The following is a 14453-nucleotide window of genomic DNA, read 5'->3' as shown; positions in this document are numbered from 1 at the left end:
TCTTTTGACCGAGGGTATAACTCCTCCTCTACTGCACAAGAAGGAAAGCAGAACATCATGTTTTAGAAGGCTAGTCTCCAAGTTCAGCTGCTGATGGGCCAGATGCCTTCTCTGTGCCTGGTTGTATTCATTCCCCCTCCTCACTCCAACAACTGTTCGGGAGGTGGAAACATCTGGAAAATGGGCCTGACTATGGAAAACAATAATGCACTTACACTCGAGGCAGATGGTACTATCAAGAAACAACATCTGGAGTTGAAAATCCAGCTGACAACAGGGGTAATTGTGAAAACATTTAAAAACTGTCCAAGTTGCTCATTTCAAATTATGCCTTCATTTCTGCTGTGTTTACCATTCAGTCAGCAGATATTATCTTTCCTTTCTGTACATACAGGATCCTTGGATTCCTTCCATCTACTGGAAATGAGAGTTAGGCTCAGTGCTAGACCCTTTTGGTAGGTCTCAAATCAGAGTGTCTGCCTGAAAAGCCTTTTTAATTTTTTTTTTTTTTAGTTGTAGATGGACACAATGCCTTTATTTTGTTTACTCATTTTTTTATGTGGTTCTGAGGATCAAACCCAATGCCTCCTGTGTGCTAGGTAAGCACTCTACCACTGAGCCACAACCCCAGCCCCTAAAAAGCCTTTTTAAGGTGACTGCACCTTAGAAAGAAAATGCTGTTAAGATATTAGGTTTCCGTGAGTGTCCGCAGCCATGGACTTGCTGGAAGACCTTATCTGCTTTTCTTTCAAATACTTGTGTCTTATTATATTAAAATACCCTGGAAATAAGGCAGAAAGGTCAGAGATGTGAGCCATTTCACTTGGAAGGCTTAGCTTTGCTGACTTTCATATTTGGTTGCTAAATTGGGAGAAGGGAAGGAAGGCAGAATGGAAGTCGGTCCCAAACTAAGCCCTTACTCTAGAATAACTTATGGCATCAGATGAGTTCTAGCTTCCTTTCAACAGAAGAAACATTTACTATCTTTGAGCTTCACATGTTCCTAGGCTATTAGTGTTTCTTGGGTTCTGTATGCTCATTAGTGTTTTTTTTTTTTTTTTTTTTTTTGCTTTGATACAATAAACCTACATTTGATTTGCTGTTTTTCCATCAAATAAGAAATATCTTCCGAAATCTCAAAGCCATTCTTTCCCATGAGGAAGCTGGTCTTCCGGAAAGAGGAAAGTGTGTAGGTAATCCTTTAAGGCTGACCTAAAAGGACACATTTAGACCAGTTTTTACTCTGTGACCAGAGGAAGCGAGACAATAGCTTATAAAAGGCACGGTAATAGTATGTCTCTGAAAGGTATTAATAATGGCAGAAGACTGCGGTCCCCAAAGTTGAGAAAATGATGTTTTCTTCTCTGACTAAATCCAGTTAAGTAAGTGGCAGTTTAGGAAAAAAGTCTGTAGGGGGACAGATGACCTAAAGCAGCTTCATTTTACATGGCTGAATTTTATGATCTGAGTGTTCCCAGAACCTTTCCTGCTGTATTAATAAGTATGACTAAAAAAAGACTGTATTATTGATGTATGCATTATCCTGAAGGAATTCACCTTCAGAGAAGAATCTGAAATGAATGGCTTTTTTTTTTTAACCTTTTTGACTTGGCACATAGAAAGATGAAAAACTGTGAAACCAATTAGTGTGTAAATTTTCACAGCCCAAAGAGTCTCAAACCTAAATTTTGGAGTTCCTGGCTCCATAGCCCACCAGCTTTCCCTACCTCTCATGCAGCTGCAGGTTTTTAGTCCATCTCCCTGTTTTGTCTGAATACTCCTAGGTGCCGCAGTCTGGCTGGGCACAAAATCACGAGCCACTCACACCTTGTAGATTCAAACAGCAACTCTTTATTCCCAAACTCACACCGGCACTCTACACACGTTCTGGGCAAAATTCACGTACTCCATCAGGCTCTGAATCCAAAATACTTTCTGAATCCTGGGAACTCAACAGGGAACTCAAGGAGCAGGCAGGCGCTTGAGGCAGCAGGATACGCCCTATTCCCAGCAGGGTACACCTTAAACCTGGAACCACCCTAAACCCAAAGAGCGGGATACTCCCTAATCCCAGCAGGATACACCCTAAACCTGGATCCACCCTGGTCCTTGATCAAGGTCACTTTACTCAAGCATACATGCAATGGCACTGCAAATGACCTGGGTCCAAAGGCAAGACCATTTCCACAATGGAGAGTCCTTCCTCTAAGCAACATGGAGTAGGCTGACAAAGAAATTGCCAAGCGTCATTCCTACTTGGCAATGGCTCTCAGCACCTAGGAATAGAATTTTGCACAGAAAAAATGTGAAGTCAAACTGTACTTCCTATATTACTATTCCCTGTATTTTTAAAAAGTCTTAATTTTCTAATTTCTGGTTGTACTAGTCGTAGATTTTTTTCTTTCTTTTAGATGTAAATAATGATGGAGGAATGTTTTTTAAAATGCAAAGATCTCAATAAAGCTTGATAAAAGTGAAGAATTAGAATCCAGAGCATTAGAGCAAGGCTGGGAGTGGCTCAAGACTGCTTCATTTATGCCTAAAGAGCAAGGTAGATCTTTCCATCCTCCAAGGTCTTCTTTGATTTCTTTCTTTAGGGTTCCGTAGTTTTCATTGTATAGCTCTTTCACCTCTTTTGTTAATGTTGATTCCCAAATATTTTATTTTATTTTTTTGAGGCTATCGTAAATGGGGCAGTTTTCCTTGTTTCTCTTTCTGAGGATTTATCACTGCTATACAGAAATGCCTTTGATTTATGGGTGTTGATTTTATATCCGCTACTTTGCTGAATTCATTTACTAGTTCTAGAAGTTTTCTGGTGGAACTTTTAGAGTCTTCTAGGTATATAATCATATCATCAGCAAACAGTGCTAATTTGAGTTCTTCTTTACCTATCCGTATCCCTTTAATTTTTTTCGTCTAATTGCTCTAGCCAATGTTTCAAGAACTATGTTAAATAGAAGTGGTAAAAGAGGGCATCCCTGTCTTGTTCCAGTTTTTAGAGGGAAGCCTTCAATATTTCTCCATTTAGAATGGGGTTGGCCTTGGGCTTAGCATGGACAGCCTTTACTATGTTGAGATATGTTCCTGTTATCCCTAGTTTTTCTAGTGTTTTGAACATGAAGAGGTGCTGGATTTTGTCAAATGCTTTTTCTGCATCTATTGGGATGATCATATGATTCTTATCTTTGAGTCTATTGATGTGATGAATTACATTTATTGATTTCTGTATGTTGTTTGATATCTTCTTGTATTCAATTTGCCACAATTTCATTGAGAATTTTTGCATCTATGTTCATTAAAGATATTGGTCTGAAGTTTTCTTTTTTGATGTGTCTTTGCCTGGTTTTGGAATCAGAGTGATATTGGCCTCATAGAATGAGTTTGGAAGTGCTGCCTCTTTTTCTATTTCCTGAAATAAATTGAAGAATATTGATATTAGTTCTTCTTTAAACATCTTGCAGAGTTGGCTGTGTATCCAAGGGCTTTTCTTGGTTGGTAGGCTTCTGATAGCATCTTCTATTTCATCACTTAATATTGGTCTGCTTAAATTGTGTATATCTTCCTGGTTCAACCTAGGCACATCGTATGACTTAAGAAATTTGTCGATGCCTTCAATGTCTTCTATTTTATTGGAGTATAAGTTTTCATGATAATTTCTATTTATCTGCAGTGTGTGTTGTAATATTACCATTTGTGCAGTGGGGAGAGTTAAGTCCACACAATTAACAGCTTGAGGGGTGGTATGATTAGGAAGTCAGCCAATGTTTGAGACACAGGGGAAATAGAACATAAAGACTTCATCCATTATAGATGTGAGGGCCCAGTGCCCCATTCCTTGTGTGGTGTGGTAATAACTGAATAGCTTATCAAATGATTAGGGAGTCTGCCGTACAATGGTAGATACAAACAGAAAACTGCAGCACAAATTCATTCTAGCCCAAATTATGTGGAAACCTCTTGGAAAATAACTTCTACTTGAGTGTTTGAATGTTAAAAGTTATGAAGTGCACCCAGTTAAACAAACTGCAAAATTCAGACCTCATTAACTACAAGCTCTAGAATAATAAAGCAGATATTACAAACAAAGAATTTATATTCTCAAAAAAAATAATTTGGAAAAAAACAAATGGAAATTTTTAGAAATGGATAATATACACTTTGAAATGACCTCCATGGATAGTTGACATAGAAGACCATCTACAACTTAAAAAAAAAAAAAGAAAAAGAAAAAGAAATAGAAGGCACCTTGGAAATCATTTGGAAGGTGCATACAGAGAGGTAAATAAATGAAAAATATAAAAATGAAGCTCAGAGATATTAAAGGTAAAATGAGACACTTTTATATGATAACCTCATAAAGACAGTGCAGAAAGAATGTGAAACAGACAATATTTGAAGACTTAATAGTACCAGACCTCTCAGAATTGAAAGAAATGAATATTGAGATGAGGGGTACGTAATTCTTGAACTAGAAAATCAAAACAACCTCACTACCAGATATATCATAATGAAAATGTAAAACTTAAAGAACAGAGAAATTTATACAAATTTTTCAAAGAAATCCCCCAAGTTGGCCTAAAAATAAATACTGAGCTCCAAAATATATACCATAAAATAACTCCTGAGTTTGAGAGAGAATGCTTGTCTAGAACTCTATACCTAGCTAAATTAACATTTCATATTGATGGCAAATATTTTCTAGCTACAAATATTGATATGATTACTACTATGAGATCAACATTTTAAGATTTCACGTGTGAGTGAGATCATGCATTATATATCTTTCTGTACCTGGCTTGCTTTACTTAACATAGTAACTTTTAGTTCCGTCTGTGTTGTCAAAAATGACAGGATTTTATCCTTTTTTGTGGCTGAATAATATTCCATCATGTGTTTGTTTATGTGTATGTGTTAGTATGGGTGTGTATCACCTTTTCTTCATTCATCCATTATTTATCAGCTAATGAATGCTTCAGTTGTTTCCATTTCTTGGCTTTTGTAAATAAGGTTATAAAACACATGAGTCCAGATGTGATTTGGTTTCCTTTGAATCCTTTGAATCCATATTCAGTAGTGGATTAATCATATGGTAATTCTATTTTTAATTTTTCTGAAGAATCTTCATACTATTTTTCATAATGGCCCTGCAAAATCCTTGCTTAATTCAATGTCCTGAAGTGTTTCACTTTGTGTGTGTGTGTTTTAAATAGTTTCATAGTTTCTTTAATCTATTTTGAATCAGTTATTGTAGACATGTGAGATAGGGGTCTAGATTCATTCTTCTGTGTGTGGATATATACAGAAACTGTCCTGTCCCCAGTGCAGGTTCTTAGTATCTTTACTGAAGATTACTTGGCTGTAGATGTGCGAGTTCACTTCTAGGCTTTCTATTCTGTTCCATTGGTCCACATGTCTGTTTTTATGCCAGTGCCATGCTGTTTTGAATACTGGAGCTTTGTAGTGTATTTTGAATCAGGTAGCATAATGCTTCCTGAATTTTACCTTTGCTCAAGATGGCTTTGGTTACTCAGTTTCCTTTATGGTCCTATGGAAATTTTAGGTTTATTTAGTTCTGTGAAGAATGTTATTAGAAACAAAAGGCATATTGATACATCAAATATTAAAGCTTTAAAAAGATTTTGTAGTTAAGACAATAAGGTATTGATGACATGTTAATAAAATAGATGAGTGGATGAAACAGAAGTCAAGAAACATAAATATACACGTATGGGAATTTGAATTTGGTAGTGAGAGAGAAGTTATTGTGTGTTACATGCAAAAAAAAAAACAACAAACCATGTATGCTATATTGTGTGAAGTGGATTAATAAATATATTAAGTAATGTTTAAAATGGAGAACATTGTTTTGATCAGAGTGTTAACAGTAGTTTTTAGCCAGAAATTAAAGAAAAGTTAGAAAGGAAAATATTTGCTAAATTTGACTACACTAAAATAAAAAAAAAAATCTGTATGACAAAGAACACCCATCGTGAACAAATTTGAGAATGAACACTAGACCAGGAGGAGTGAAAATATATATGAAAAATGAAACTTCCAGAATGTATAAAAAACTCTTACAATTAATTAGAAAAATAAATTCAACCAAACAAAACTTGGCATAAGATGCTAATCTTATGGATAAATTTCAAAATATGGTTTAGAGTTTTAAAAAAGGAAGGTACAGAAAGATACCTTATAATACCAACTATGTAAAATTAAAAATAACTGAAAAACCCCAATGTATTGTTTATATGATTAACATATAACTTGAAAGCACAGCGCATGTTTGTAATGGCTACTCATCTACTTCAGAAGAGCGTTACCGTGGGGGAATGGAGAGGGAAGTAAATCTAGATAGAGTCACAGACATAATTCAACTGAATTTGTAAAATTGAATCCTGAAAGATAAAAGAACTGAGAAAATTGAGAACTGGCTTGGCTTCTGAGTTAACAAAATGTTAATATTTGAGAAGTAACAGCCCAAAGGCAGATTTCAAATCTTTGATTCTGAAGTTAGATCTCAAGTCTCGTTTTGAAACAAGCCAGGTTGCATGTAACCTGCAGGCAACAGGGTGATTATGTCTCATTGGCTTCTTCTTTACCTCTCTGAACTCAGCCTGAGCCTCTCCTCCTTGTTGGGGAAAGCTCCAATTGGATAATTCTCACAGAAACAGTGTGAAAAGTCAGACTTCATCTTCTCTGTAGCCATGAATGTGGGAATCCAGAGAATCTGTTATCAATAATATCAAAGAACACTGTGTGAATGGCATTGATCAGTGCATAGTCAGTGCAACTGTATACTGTGGCATATCTATGAGAGTATGTTAGTTCAGATAAGGAAAAAGGTGCAGATACACACACACATGTACATGGAAAATGTGGAGTGACTGTAGAGAACTGAAGAGCTCACTGTAGATTAGGAAGCAGAAGGCATAGATGGTAATTTGGGATGGAGATCTAAACCAGGTCTAAATGTACCTAAATGACATAGGGAAACAATTAGATCCATTTACGGATTGAAGTTCATTCTTTGATGGGAGCTGGGGTCAAAAATTTTCCAAAGTCTGTTTAATGAAAGGTCTTAAGGAACTTAAAGCATTATTGGGTGTTTATTATTGGGTGTATTTAGTTTTATTCAGCATTATTGGGTGTATTCAGTTTTCTGCTCTTGTCCCTTTAATTGACCTCTTTTCTGGAACTGGTCATGATAGTCATAAGATGCTAGTATTTTCATGGCTGTCATCTAAACATGGATAGAGACCTACTGCTGGTGTTAGAGATAGAGGTGTTCGTTGAGTAGGTTGAGAACCAAGAAAAAAAGATTAGAGTCAATGGAGGTGAAAGCTATAAGTCTGCCAACTTTTATTACTTAAAATAGCTACATATAGTCAGGCAGAGATATGAATGTCCCACGTGGGTATACTCTTTGTAGCCCTGGTTGCCAGGTCCTTTACACCATCACTTGAAGTGTCTGCAGTATTTGGATATAATCCTCTTTGGGGTCACGATATACTCAGGTGTACTGTACTCATTAGAGATGATTTTATTTTGCTTACTTAAGATGGAGGAGACTTAAGCAAGGTAGTTGATGGGTTGTGATGGGGAGTGTTTGCCTCAGAGATTCCCTTGATCATCTCATTTTACCAAAGACTAAGGAGCAGTATTAGGTAAAACCAGTCTCTGAGTAAGTGTATGCAGAAGTTGTTGACCTTCCCCTGTAGTTTTCCATCTAGGTAGGCCTAGACCTCCAGGATGATAGAAATTCCAGAGGCCTGGCCATTGGTTCCTGTAACCAGAACTCCATTTGTTGGTTTCAGATGCAAGAAACAACAGTGTTTCTTGCATCTGAAACCAACAAATGGAGGCCAGTAGTCTATAGATGAAAAGTTGTGTAGGACCTGGAAGCTCTTCTGTTCCTACATGCAAGGGACCCTTTCCACAACCACATTCACATCTTTCCCATTTGGACATTGTTTGTCTTAGAGCATAAAACTTTTTCAGACCTTCTTCCAAAGGGAAGCCATGTGATCTTGCCTTTAAGAATAACTTTATTTGCATTTTTCCACTTTAATGCCATTTCCATGAAACCAGGATCCAAGTTTATGGCAACTAGAAACAGAAAACATATCAAGTCCTTAACACTATCCAGTTATTCTCTTGTAGCCAAAGTGTTACCCATTCTCTTCTCTTTTATTTCCCTTCCACCCCAAGGTCTGGTTCACTTAAACAATTTCTCTTCCTTTTGGTAACATAACTCTATTTTTTTTTTTTTTTTTTTTTGCTAACCCAGCATGCCCCTCCCTGGCTTCTCTTTCTGATCAACATTTCACCCTCACGACATCTACCCTACATTTATAAGTGTTTTCATAAAAGTTTCTTCCATAAGAGGGGTCTCATTCATAATTTTCCACAACTGTTTTCCTTATTTCATTTCTGCTTTGTTTGCTGCTTCAACATATTAATATCACAAGAATATCATATCCCCTATTGTTAAAACTCTCCATGTAGACCATGCAATCCTTTCTTTTTAGGATTGGCTTCTCTTAACTAGGCCCAAGAAATAAGTTCCCCCAACTCCAGGAAGAGTTATGACCTCATTCTTCATCCCATCACCCGGAGGGCTGATATGTTACTGTGGTCCTCTGTGATTCACTGATTTCTCTAATTAATTACAAATGTATGCTATTAGCCAAGGCTAAGGACAGTTCTCCATGTGCCATATCCTTATATTTCTTCCATTAAGAGCCATTTCTCTTCTCTTTCCTGGGAATATGGATATGGGGACACATCCTGAATGAAATGTCTAGAGCAAGAGAATTTCATATGCGTTTTCAAATGTGTTCCTTTGGGGGTAGTATAAGATCTGTTATCTGAAAATCCCGAAATTTCCAATAGACATACTTGTTTCTTTTCCTTGCCAATGTAAGACACATTAAAACAAATTCCTGATCAATGCTCTCATAACCAGATTGCATTTTATCCCATGAGATCTCTTTCTATTTCCCTATGTTTCTGAGTTGGAGCCCAGACAACCCAGCATATAATCCATTTGAACATGACTCCACAGCTCCTTAACCATCAGTCATTTATAGCTTTTTTATAGCTTTCTAGATCATGTAGCTGAATTAAGTTATTTCAACAACCAGAAGAAGCTGCTTGGAACTATGTTTCAGTGACAGAAAACATAACAAGAGCTAAACATGTTACCTAGGCCTTAGATGCTTTTTATGCTTTGTATCACTACCATGGATGGAGGCATCCGATTTCAAATTTAAGGCCTCACTGGGTTCAAGATCTGCCCCAAACCAGGAATCTATTAGCTGATTGGTGAAGACAATCCCCCACTCACTGTCTTGACAGGGTCACAGTGAAAATAAGTGCTGGCAAAGCCACGCTGGTTGGTGGGAAACCGAAACCATGAGACCCTTTTTTATGTAATTGGAACTTTTCATTTTCATGCTTATGTTTCTGACAGGAGGCATGAGTATGTTAAATGCCAAACAAATTAAATTTCAGATGGCTAGAACATAACAGGTAGTTCATGCCTTGAAGGCTGTTCTACTACCCCTCAGCATATCAAGGACAAAGTAGAAGGCTGTTCTTCGATCTCAGTAAGTTGAGGACAAATCTGATAATGGACAACAATCATCCTCTGAAAGGTCATGAGAATTTTAGGCACCACATCGATTATATCAACTAGAACCCAAGCTCATATTTCCGGGCCTCTTAGAAAACCTAATCATTACGCTTATTTTACAAAGTTCACCATATGTAGTCTCATTCTTGATTGAGGAAAGTTATATTATACACTTAGGAAAGTTAAAACATATAAAGATATATTCTTCTCTTTTTATAAGCCCTTTTTTACTTTACATAGGGATTTATGATGATTATAGTTAATATTGGCGGAAAGTGGACTGATGTTTAGAACTTACTTTCTATTGAGAAAGATTATAAAGATATGAGAACTAGTGCACCTTGACTGAGAAGTAGCTTTATAAGATATATTTTTAGAATAATGTTAGAAATAATATTATCCTATTTAGATGTTTGGGTTTAGAAATTCTTAAGTTTCTAGTTGTATGGGTTTCTGATATGTTTTAAGAATGATTTATAAACTTTAGGATATTTTAAGTATAAGATTTAAGGGGACTTTTTTAGATGGGAATTTTAGATTAGAAATAAAGTAAAGGTGTACTTTAAACTTAAAGGTTAATGATAGGTTAGGAGACTTAGAGTCTGATTAAATAGTTTGGCATTAGTTAATAAGAAAATAGCATATCTTGGGGAAAATAGTAAATCTTGGGAAAATCTGAAAAATGTAAATTAGTGATGCATTTTATTAATGATTCTGTACTTTTAATAATTAAATAACTAAAGGTCATATCCTGGAAAAATGTAAATTAATGTTACATTTTTTGTCCCCCTAATCATGGTTAAGGAAATGTCATGTCTTGGCAAAAGTTTTAAATTGTATAATCAATGACGTATTCTGAATCTATAATGATGAGAAAAATTGCAATAAAAGATGACCCAGAGAAAGCTGCATTAGAGCTCTCTCTCTCTGGAGATTGCTCCAACGGAACGACTCCTGTCTCATCTTTTTGCCGACGCCACTCATCCTTCAGGACTCCCTGGACCCCGCTAGGGCAGGGCCCCGGCAGCTGATAAAGAAATAATTTGTTTTTGGTAGAAGTGAATAAATTTTTTAAAAATACTAAGTTCACATCTAATCTTGAATCTATAATTTTTCTGTAATTCCCACCAGGTGCAGTGGTGCACGCCTGTAATCCCAGGGGCTCCGGAAACTGAGACAGGAAGATTATGAGTTCAAAGCCAGCCTCAGAAAAATCGAGGAGCTAAGCAACTCAGTGAGACCCTGTCTCTAAATAAAATACAAAATAAGTCTGAGGATGTGGCTCAGTGTTTGAGTGGCCCTGAGTTCAATCTCTAGTACCCAAACCCCACCAAAATAAAAGAGGTATTTCCCTTTTGACTTCCATCCCCAGTCTTTGTTCCTCATCAACTCTCTAATTTTAACTATAGTCACCAATTTGGGGAGGGGCATGTATTTTGAGAAACTGGTCTATACATTTTCATACAAAATCATATTACCCATAGATAATAAATGTTGTTATTCTGCATTTTGATACTTATTCTCTGTAACTCAATAGCTTACCATTGCTGATTTCACCATGTTAGTATATAGAGATTATATTTGTTACAATTAGGTTCAGCTAGTAATAGGAAACCTCTTTTTAAAAATTTTAGTATTGGTTCATTATAGCTATACATAACACTGGAGTTTATTTTTGACATAACTACCAATGTTTGGAGTATAGTTTGTACCAATTAAGCCCCCAATACTTACTCTTACCTCCCTCCTCTTCCTTCCCCCTCAAGTAATTCTATAAAAGAATATAAAAGTAAATTTATTTCTCCCATTTAGTAATCAAAAGGTAGCCAACCAGGGGCTGGTTTAGCATTATGTGCTGTCACAGACTGAGACTCCCTTGGGCTTGTTGCTCCAGTGCCTGGCAGCCTTTCTCAAGTTCATCTCATGATCCAAGATGGCTCATGATTTAAGACTAGCTGAATTCACAGTCAGCTGGAAAGAGTGTGTCTGGAGCTATTTCCCTGAAATATGGACACCATTATTTCTCGTACCATTGGCTAGAACTTTGACATATTGCATACTTAGCTGCTTGTGAGACTGCACAAAATCATCTTTTAGGTGGGGTGGTCATATCCCTAGCAAAAAAGAATTTTGAACTTCTACTAATGAAAACAAAAAAAAAGAAGATATACCTACTTTTATGACCACTATTGATTAGGGTGTTTTGTTCCTCTTCTTGAAAAGGAAGAAAAGGGAAATGAAAAGCTGGTATTTGTTAAAAATCTCAGAAATTGCTGGCTAATTATTAACATGTGTTGTGCCAAATATTCTCCATTTGTTCTTCCAAATCCACTCTCACCTTCTCCTCTCTTCCTACTCTTTGCTAATGAAGACTTGCTTCTATGTTCCCTCCCCTTGTCTCTTAGCCTTTTTAAGCCTACAAATACTAGGGCTCTTTTTACCTCTGGGTGTCACAGTGCCCCTTGTGGTTTTCTTATACTTCATCTATATTTGTATAAATTGATAAAAGAACCCAATTTGAATACACCAAGTGATTCTGGTCAAGACCTTGAAGAATAAAAGTGCAGAGGTCCGCAGTGGTGGTTGTCTAGTATTCTAACAGTGACCTGACTTTGTGCTATGCATGCCTTCCACTTGGTTCTTATCAGACATTTTGCAACTTGTTCAACTTCTGTGGAGTTCCATTTGTTCATTTCCAGAGTATCCAAGTGTCTAGATCTGTGGTTCTCAATGTGCATATGCATCAGTGTCACCAGAAGAGCTTATTAAAATACAGATAGCTGGGCTCCACCATCAAAATTTCTGAATCAGTAGGGTGCTGAGAGCCACAGCCAAGTTGGGATGGCCCTGGCAATTTGCCAGAAGGAGTGGTTGAGAGGTGATTCCAGGGAGCCATTAAGATGATGATAATTAAGTTAAGCTGTGTATAATTGCTGTGACTGGATGATGCTGGATTGAAATAGGCTGTGTATTCAGTTGTATATAGACTCTTGCTGTCTGGCAATAGGGCAGCTCCTGCTGCCTGGGGCACCCGCTACTTTGGAGTTCTCGTGGAGCCCCATTGAGGGGGAAAGATTTCGGGGGGTGCGAGTGGAGTGCCGTGTATTGCTGGTGAGAGTTCAGGCAATAAAGTAGTTCCTGTTTGAACCTACAAGTGCCTCGTGGCAGCTTGGTTATTTTGTGCCCAGCCAGACTGCGGCAGTAGGGCTGGGCTAAGAAATTTATATTTCTAACAAGTTCCCAACTGATGCCAATGTTGCTGCCCAAAGGATCTCACTGGAGAACCACTGATCTAGAAGATAATTTCTATGACTCAATTCACTTCAGTATTCAATGACCTCATTTCAGCATTACAGTGTAGCATAGCTTCATTTAATTTCTCTCTTGGGTGAAACTTTTCTGCTGGTCATCATTTTAAGAGCAGTAATCACATACTATGTCATGGCTGTCTGAGTAAGATGGCCTCCATAGTTAACTATTGAGTAAAAGGACAACTTGGTCAAAGGATCCACACTTAAAAAGAATTATAATAAAATTATTCCATGCTGAATTTGATTTTAGAATGCACATTAAAGGATTTCCTTTGTAATTCCTCAGTTGATTTTAATATTTAGATGTGATAATCTTTCACTCATTTTTATATTTGGCTCGTCATTGAATTGGTCATTTGGACAAAGAATCAGAAAGTAATAGCATGTTTCCAAAGCCTTCATTTGTTAACCCGGAGACCTCCTCGACCCTGGTCAACTTTTTATCCCTGTGACCAAAATATATCTGATAAGAATAGTTCAGAGAAGGAAATGTATATTTTTCATTCTATGATCTGCTATTGTTTCATTCTGTGATCTGCTGACTCTATAGCTTTGGTCCTTAGGTGAGGCAGAGCATCATGGTGGAATGATGTGGTAGAGGAATTCAGCTCATGGAAATGAAGAAGGGGAGTGAGGGAAGGAGCCAGGGATAAGATATAGTTCCCAAGGGCACACCCCCAGTGACCTACTTCTAACCATGTTCTACCTGCCTAAGGTTTCCACCTCCTTCCAGTAGTCCATTCAAATGATTAATCTATCAAATGGATTAATCCACCACTGAGGTTAACGTTCTCATGACTCACTTCTCAAAAACCCCACTTCTGGACATTGCTGCATTGTGGACCAAATCTTCAACACATGAGCTTTGGGGGAACATCATTCCAGATCCAACCGTAATACTACATAAGACAATTGTGTCTTTATTTGTGATGGAGAGACAGTCAAGGGAAATTTAGGAACAGAGCTCAGAAAGGAGAGGGTACAATGAAGTATAATTGTATTGTTTCTTCCACTCTTTCTTTTAATAATTTGGTGGAACTAAATAAGAAATGTCTTGAGTTTATGTGTATAAAAGGAAGAGGATATACACACATAGCAGACATATAATGAACACAATAATTTTCCCTCACAATGCTGATTAGCATACAGGAGGTTTAAAAACATGGACCATATATATTTATATATGTGTTTATAAATGCATTTGGAAAGGTATGTATAATATATATATATATATACATATGCATATATACACATACATATGCATATATACATGCATACATACTTATACATACTGAAATTGTTTAACTGCCAATATGCTACTATTTTAGAACTCCTATAAAAAAAAAAAACAACAAAAAACAAGCTTAATTCAGGCTATGTGATTAGGACTGCTGTTATTTGTATATGAGGTGTCTCACCAAACCTCCTGGTTAAGGAAGTAATTTCCAGAGGTGAAATGATTGGATTTTGAGAGCTATAGCCTAATTAGGCCATCTTTGTTT

The sequence above is a fragment of the Spermophilus citellus genome (genome assembly GCF_964194105.1).
Source record: "Spermophilus citellus genome assembly, chromosome: 3".
In the NCBI taxonomy this organism is placed as follows: domain Eukaryota; kingdom Metazoa; phylum Chordata; class Mammalia; order Rodentia; family Sciuridae; genus Spermophilus; species Spermophilus citellus.
This window is presented reverse-complemented; position numbering follows the sequence as displayed.